Here is a 7,175-nt window from a genome sequence, read left to right as displayed (position 1 = left end):
CACTACCAACACCACCACCACCACCAACAACAACAACAACACCAACAACAACTAACAATGTATTGTGGTTCAAAATATAGTCTCTGGAACCAGGCTGCCTGGGTTCAAGTCTTAGCTCTTACCATGGAGTAAGAGGAGCCCTAGTGGCAGAGTGGATTATGGGTTGGGTGGCTAACTGTAAGGTCGGCAGTTCGAAATCACCAGCTGCTCTGAGGAAGAAAGATGAGGCTTTCTATTCTCATAAAGACTTACAGTCATGGGGAGCGGGGAAGGAGGGGAATAAATGAGGAGCTGATGCCAAGAGCTCAAGTAGAAAGCAAATGTTTGAGAATGATGATGGCAACAAATGTACAAATGAGCTTGACACAATGGATGGATGTATGGATTGTGATAAGAGTTATATGAACCCCAATTTTTAAAAAAGGACGTACGGTCTCGGAACCCCCCAGGGGCAGCTCCACTCTGTACTGCAGAGCCCCTGTGAGTTGGAATTGATGTGAAGGCAGTGGACTTTTGGCTTTACCACTGACTCAGTGTAAATCCATGGGCCAGTTATCAGTCTTTCTGTACCACAGTTTCCCTCTCTGTGAATTGGGGACAATAATGATGTTACCTACCTAGTGATGCCGTGGTAAGCACTTGGCTGTGAACTGAAAGGTCAGAGGTTTTAACTCATCAGCTTCTCTGTAGGAGAAAGATGCCATCTGCTTCCACAAAAACTACAACCTTAGGATGCCCAGGGGCTAGTCCTACTCTGTACGACAGGGTCTCCATCAATCAACCTGACGGCAATGGGTACCAGGGCCTTCCAAGGCTGTGATAGAATCAACAGAGATGGCACATGCCTGGAAAGCAGTGCCTGCCTTAAGCAAGTTTAATAAACATACGATATTACTTCTACAGATATTTTGTTCACTGTGGCACTTGATCTTTTAATGCAGTGGTTCTCAATCTTCCCAATGCCGCCTCGACCCTGTCATACAGTTCCTCATGTTGTGGTGACTGCCCCCCCAATCATAAAATCATTTTCGTTGCTACTTCACCACTGTAATTTTGCTACTGTTATGAATCGTCATGTCAATATCTGATGTGCAGGATGTATTTTCATTGTTACAAATTAGACATCATTAAAGCATAGTGATTAATGACAAAACAATAGGTGATTATATATTGTGAAATATTTATTTCTAATGACAAATGAATGAAACTTTGTCTTGAAGCATGGTGTAGCATGGGTAACAGTCTTCAATGACTGGAAGTGTCTACGTGTATTTCTGTGTCTGGGTACTTGCATGTGGGCGTGTCTGCATGTGGGCGGACCCGCCTGGAGACGGATAGAGGAGCGGTGTCTTGGTTCCATGACCATCAGAAAGATGTGTCTGCCGATGGTCTTAGGCGACCCCTGTGAAAGGGTCATTCGACCCCTAAAGGGGTTGTCAACCACAGGTCGAGAACCGCTGTTTTATTGATTGACAGAGCACTGGTGGTGTCATGGTTCACTCATTGGGCTGCTAAGCTGAAGGTCAGCAGTTTGAAAACACCAGCCATTCCATGGGAGGAAGATGAGTCTGCATGCTCCCGTGAAGATGTGTAGCTTTGGAAATCCTAGCGAACAGAGTGGTCATGAGTCAGCATCGACTCAGTGCAATGGGTTTGTGGGGAAACACAGAAATGGCAGAAAATTCAAAAGCAATTTTAAAAATGAAAATGAGATACACAATGAAAAGCTATCTTCTAATTTCCCTCCTTAGAGGTAACTGATGTCACTTCCTGCAGAAGCCGCCCTCGTCCATGGTGGCGATGTCTCCTGTCTGGTACCACTTATCCTGCCCAATGGCCTCCTGGGTCTTCTGGGGCTCGTCCCAGTAGCCCAGCATGACACAGTAGCCACGAACCCACAGCTCCCAGGCATGTTCAACTCCATCATTGCCCTGGTCTCAAGGTTCACAATCTGGGCCTCCGTGTGGGGCATGACCTGGCCCACACTCTTGGCCTTTTGTTCCACTGTGTCCTCAGGGAAGCTCATGAAGGTCACGGGGCGATTCTCCGTTGTTCCATAGGCAACCACCTGCTCCTTCATGTTCATCTTGCTGATGAGGGTTCGGATCAACTCTGGGGGTGCAGGGGACCCAGCAAACACACCTCCACGCATGGTCGAGCTGTCATAACGGGCGAAGTCCGGCTGGTTCAGAACATCCACGAACACAGTGGGGGTGCCATACAGGAAGGAGCCTCTCTGCTAATGGTCTCCAGCGCCATCTTGCCATCAAAGCTGGGTGAAGACAGGATGAGGGTGGTACCGTACATCCCACTCACCGTGGTGCCCCCCACAGAACCAAGGCAGTGGTACAGGGGACTGGGCAGGACCATCTGCAGCTCCTCTGGCGGCTTCAGGTGCATTTTCAGGTGCTCCTGATCATGTTGGAGTTGTTGACGACGTTGTAGTGGGAGAGGGTAGCCCCCTTGGGGCTGCCTGTTGTCCTCGAAGTGAACTGGATATTGATGGCAGGACAGGACCCCCTGGGCATAACAGAGGCAGGCCATGCGCTGCTCCAAGCTGCCCACTGCCGCCACCTCCTTTAGGAGCAGGGTACCGGGCAGGGGGGCGTCTGTCGAGATGACTACGGCCAGGTCTGGGAGCCTCGGACTCTTCAAGGCCCCCGGCTTGGCCCCTTCCAGCTCAGGGTAGATCTGCTTCAGAATGTAGTAATACCTCTGGGTCTTAAATTGCTTGGGGAACACAGGGCTTTGCAGCCCACCTTCTTGAGGGCGTACTCCAGCTCTTGTGCCTGGTAGGCTGGGTTCACAGACACCAGAACGATGCCCGCCTGGGCAGTGGCCAACTGCATGAGCACCCACGTGTATGAGTTAGGTCCCTACATGCCCAGCTGGTCCCCACATCCCCACATGCCCTTGCAGAGGACGAGGCTCAGGACCCCGAAGCAGCTTTGTCCACCTCCTCATTGAGCTGGGCAAAGGTCAACCTGATGTTTTCATGGGCCACAACCAGGGCCTCGTGGTCTGGGACCCGCTGGGCTGTGGCCTTCAGACACCAGCCCATGGTGTTGTTGATTAAACCAGTTCTGGTATGGCTCTGAATGTAGCTGCGGCCTCCAATGGGCAGGGGCATGCCCTGCATCTGCATCTCCACGATTGGAACTGAGAGGGCGGGCGCCCAGCCAGCTTGCTTCCCACCAGCCTTGTGCGCGATGGCTGGGGCCCCCAGCACCCCGCCCCCCTCCCCCTGTCCCTGCCTCTGCAGGCGCAGCATCCCGACACACAAGGCCATGGCTCATTTGGCCTGCGTCAGGGGCCCAAGTACATTTTCAAGTCCACATCCTCATGAATTTATTAAGTAGTGTGCATCTTGATATTTCCCCCCAATAGTCAGTAGTTTCTAGAAACGCTTCTCAGTCCTTGAACATCATGACTATTCTGCTGAGAGCTGAGCTCCCCTTCCCACTGTTGTTACCCAGACCCACCGCGTAGACAGGTATCACTGACTCTCGTCTTGTTCCTGCCACCACTCGGGTCACTGCCCCGACTCAGATTTCTCCCCACCCAAGATTGCCACCGAGTTCATTTCTCCTCCTCTGGGTTTCCGCATGACTGTTCAACTTGACCACTTGCACTGCTGATTTAGCCTGACTTGGGGGCAGAGAAGACCTTGCAAGTTAGACCAATTACAAAATACAACACAATTGAGTTTTGAGATAAACGGTTGAGTCACAGGTAAGGGGGATTGAGTGAATTCCAACTCTCAGCAACCTCATTCACAAGGCAGGGCTGCCTGGTGGGTTTCTGAGACTGTAAAAAGCCTTATCGTCCTTCCTGGGAGCAGGCTCTAGTGCTACAACCACAGAAATACCTCAAATGGGTGACTTTCACTTGCAGAAATGCATTTTCCCACCGCGTCGGAGGCCGGAAGTCCGATCCGTGTGCCAGTTCCAGGGGAAGGCTTCCTCTAGCAGTCAGGTCTCTGGGAAGGTCCTCGTTTCCTCTGAGCGCTGCGCCACCGCTCCCCTCATCGCTGCTCTTCTGGCTTTCTGCTGTCTTTAAGACACACCCCACTGAAATCTGCACTCATTAGCGTCCCAAAGACAGCTGCCTCCCATGGAATGATGGCCACAGGAATCTCCCTGCCCCCCCCTCCGCAGGCTGTACATGGCCCAGGAAATTGTCAATACCACCTGCCCGCCCGCCCGCTTCATCAAAGAGAAGCAGTCCCTTGCAAGAGGAGAAAGCCTTATCTTATTTTGGGGGGGAAGGGGGGGAATTTTTAAATTAAATAATATTTAGTAGTCATGGAAAGCCTTATCTTTCTCCCTCAGAGCAGCTGCTGGTTTTGAACAGTTGACTTTGGGAACCCCCTACAGCACCAGGGCATAGAGGCTAAGATTTAGAACACCTCTTCTGAAGAGATGAGATTCAGCCCCTAACAGATGGCCATCTTGAGAAAATAGCAGCAACTCCTGGTTTTCTGTGGGTTGGGCCATTTTCACAGGTCACGCTACATCATTCTTACTCCACCTTTGATGAGGACATGGAAAGCATGTGGAGGCCCCGTGATAAAAAGGTGGATCTGAGATTTGAAGCCAAGTCCGTGCAACTTCAGATCTTTGCTTATCTCTGCTGGCCCGCGCCGCCTTTGCAGAACGAGCAGAACCCACGCATGGCAGAGAGTGAGGTGGCCGCCCACCTCTTTAAGCCCTTTAAGCTGTGCACATAGTTGCAAGTTCTCAGGGATGGAACTCCTCTCAGCGTCGTGATGCGTCCGAGTCTACTGGGCGGCAGACCACCGCAGCACCACGGGCAGCAAGCGTGAGGCGGAAGCAGGTGGGACAGTGGGTCGTCATGACAATGAGACCTGAACAACCATTCCCACTCACCAACCTCATGGCTAAGTGTTCCGCTGCCAACCCCAAGGTCATGGGTTTGAACTCCCCGAGAAATTCTGTAGCAGAAAGGCCTGGTGATCTGCTCTGGGAAATTACGGGAACACCCTGTAGGCAGCTCCACGCGGACACTTGCTAGGAGCTAAAGTCAACTCCAAGGCGCTGAGCAGCCACCAGGGGCATCGTTCTAATCAGCGAGTTTCTCTAGCACGGGTGGGTGGAGAACTTTTCTTGCCTGCCAAGGGTCATTTGGAGAGTTATCGCATCATTCACAGGCCAGACAAATCATCAGCTCAAAAGCTTGCCTCTATATTTGGTCAAACGTTAACTCACTCTTCATGTGACGGCTAGGAGCCCTGGTGGTGTCGTGGTTACACATGGGGTGACTAATCACAACGTCAGCAGTTCAAAACCACCAGCTGCCCTGTGGGGGAAAGGAAGAGTCACAGGCTCAGAAATGCACAGGGGCAGTTCCAACCTGTTCTCTCGAGCCTTGATGAGCCGGCCTTGATTCCAGGGCAGGGGGTTTGGTTTGGAATGTGACTGCCGCAGCTGCTTCTCTTTGGGGAGGTGTGGGATGCTAGCTGGTAGATGGTTGTGTGGCCTTGTACAGCCCCAGGGCGAGACACTCCCCGCCCCTGTTCTCTATCCACGGCAGAATCTATCTCTCCGTTATTTGAGGTTTATTTTCATTCGAAATATGCTAATGATGAAGTTATACTCTCACGGTGTGCGTCTCACGGTTTTCTTGAGATATAAGTTACATACCATTAAAGGCACCCATTTGAAGGGTATCATTTGAGTTTTCGGCATATCCACGGAGTTGTGTAACGTCACCACAATCTACTTTTTGAATATTTTAACCCCTTAAAGAAACCCTATAACCATTAGCAGTCATTCCCTCTCCCCCTTGCCCCCCCCCCCCCCCCCCCCCCCCCCCCCCGCCCCCTTCAGTCCAGTTGTGTGATCCTGAAGCACGACAAATCCACGTGTTACAGAGTAGAACTGCTCCACAGGATTTCCCTCGCTATCATCTCTGTGAACGCGGCTCGCCAGGACTTTCTTCCGCGGTGCTGCGGGCTGGGTTTGAGCCATCAACTTTTCAGTGAGGGGCCAGTTGAAAACTGCTTTGCCCTCCCAGGATCCCTCCTCCCTGCCATGGGACCACTTTCTGTTTCTCCCAACCGAGTGCTTCTGGCTATTCCGTATAAATGGAACCTGGCAGTCCACGGTCTTTTGTGACTGGTGCTTTTGCTGAGAATCATGTTGTCGAGGGTTATCTTTCCTGTGGCACTACCGGACTTCATTTCTTCTTTTTTAAAAAAAGTTTTATTCACATAAAATTCACGTATCATACCATCCAACGGCTAACCATAGTTAAAAGAGTTATGCCGTCATCATCACCATCCATTGCATCCTTCATGTCTTCTAACTGCGGGTCATGCGTCCCTACATTGGCTTTGATGGAGGGCTGAGTGGAGTTCACCCAGACCGCAGCCTGTTTCCTAATGAACTAGCTTTGACGTGTGACAACGGCCGGGGGGCAGGACAGGAACAGTCAGCTAGACCCTGGTGCATTTCCTGAGCACGGTGGTGTTATCCATCACCTCCTGTGCATGTGGAAGCTGGGCTTTGACTGGGAGGCGTGCAGATGAATGCATGCATCCGAGGGTGCTGGTGGAGAGTACTGAAAGTCACACTGGAACCAGAGGAAGAGCAAGCCACTCTTGCCTCGGGAGGAGTACCGCCCAGTGCTCCTGAGAAGCGAGGACACAGAGACTTTATCTCACGTCCGTTGGGCATGTTCATGGAAACTCCAAAACCAAACGGACAGCCACTGCTTCTGACTCATAACCACCGTATAGGAAGGGGAGCACCGGCCCTGTGGGTTTCTGGGAATGTGACTCTGTAGGGGGATAGTCAGCCTCCTCTTTCTCCCCAGGAGAGAGCTGTCTCTGGAAAAAGACATCCTATGTTGGTAAAGCGGAAGGTCAGCTAAAAAGAGGCAGCCCTGTGACCGGGTGGATGGACACAGTGGCTGCCACAGTGGGCTCAGACTGACAGCAGATGAGACGGTGCAGCAGCAGGCAGGGTTCACTCTGCTGGACTGAGTGAGGGCTGCTGTGAGTTGGAGCAGCAGCATCAGTAGAAATTCCAGGGATCCTCAGAAGGATAAAGGGCGGCTCTGTGCACGGCACGCGGGGAATGGCATCAGGGTCTGTGGTGGCCAAGGCTGACAGCACTCGCTGTTTGCAAGGGTTTTGTTCTCCATTTTGAGGT

The 7,175-nt window shown here is 51.8% G+C and overlaps 1 pseudogene; it reads right to left on the bottom strand.

Moving 5' to 3' along the window:
* Nucleotides 1–1,763: 1,763 nt before the first annotated feature.
* Nucleotides 1,764–3,289, bottom strand: LOC101649467 (annotated as a pseudogene).
* Nucleotides 3,290–7,175: the final 3,886 nt, after the last annotated feature.

The sequence above is a fragment of the Echinops telfairi genome, unplaced genomic scaffold, assembly GCF_000313985.2.
Source record: "Echinops telfairi isolate 266 unplaced genomic scaffold, ASM31398v2 ScPeMD7_7424;HRSCAF=8462, whole genome shotgun sequence".
Lineage (NCBI taxonomy): Eukaryota > Metazoa > Chordata > Mammalia > Afrosoricida > Tenrecidae > Echinops > Echinops telfairi.
The sequence above is the reverse complement of the archived record's forward strand: the minus strand, read 5'-3'. Positions and strand labels throughout refer to the sequence as shown.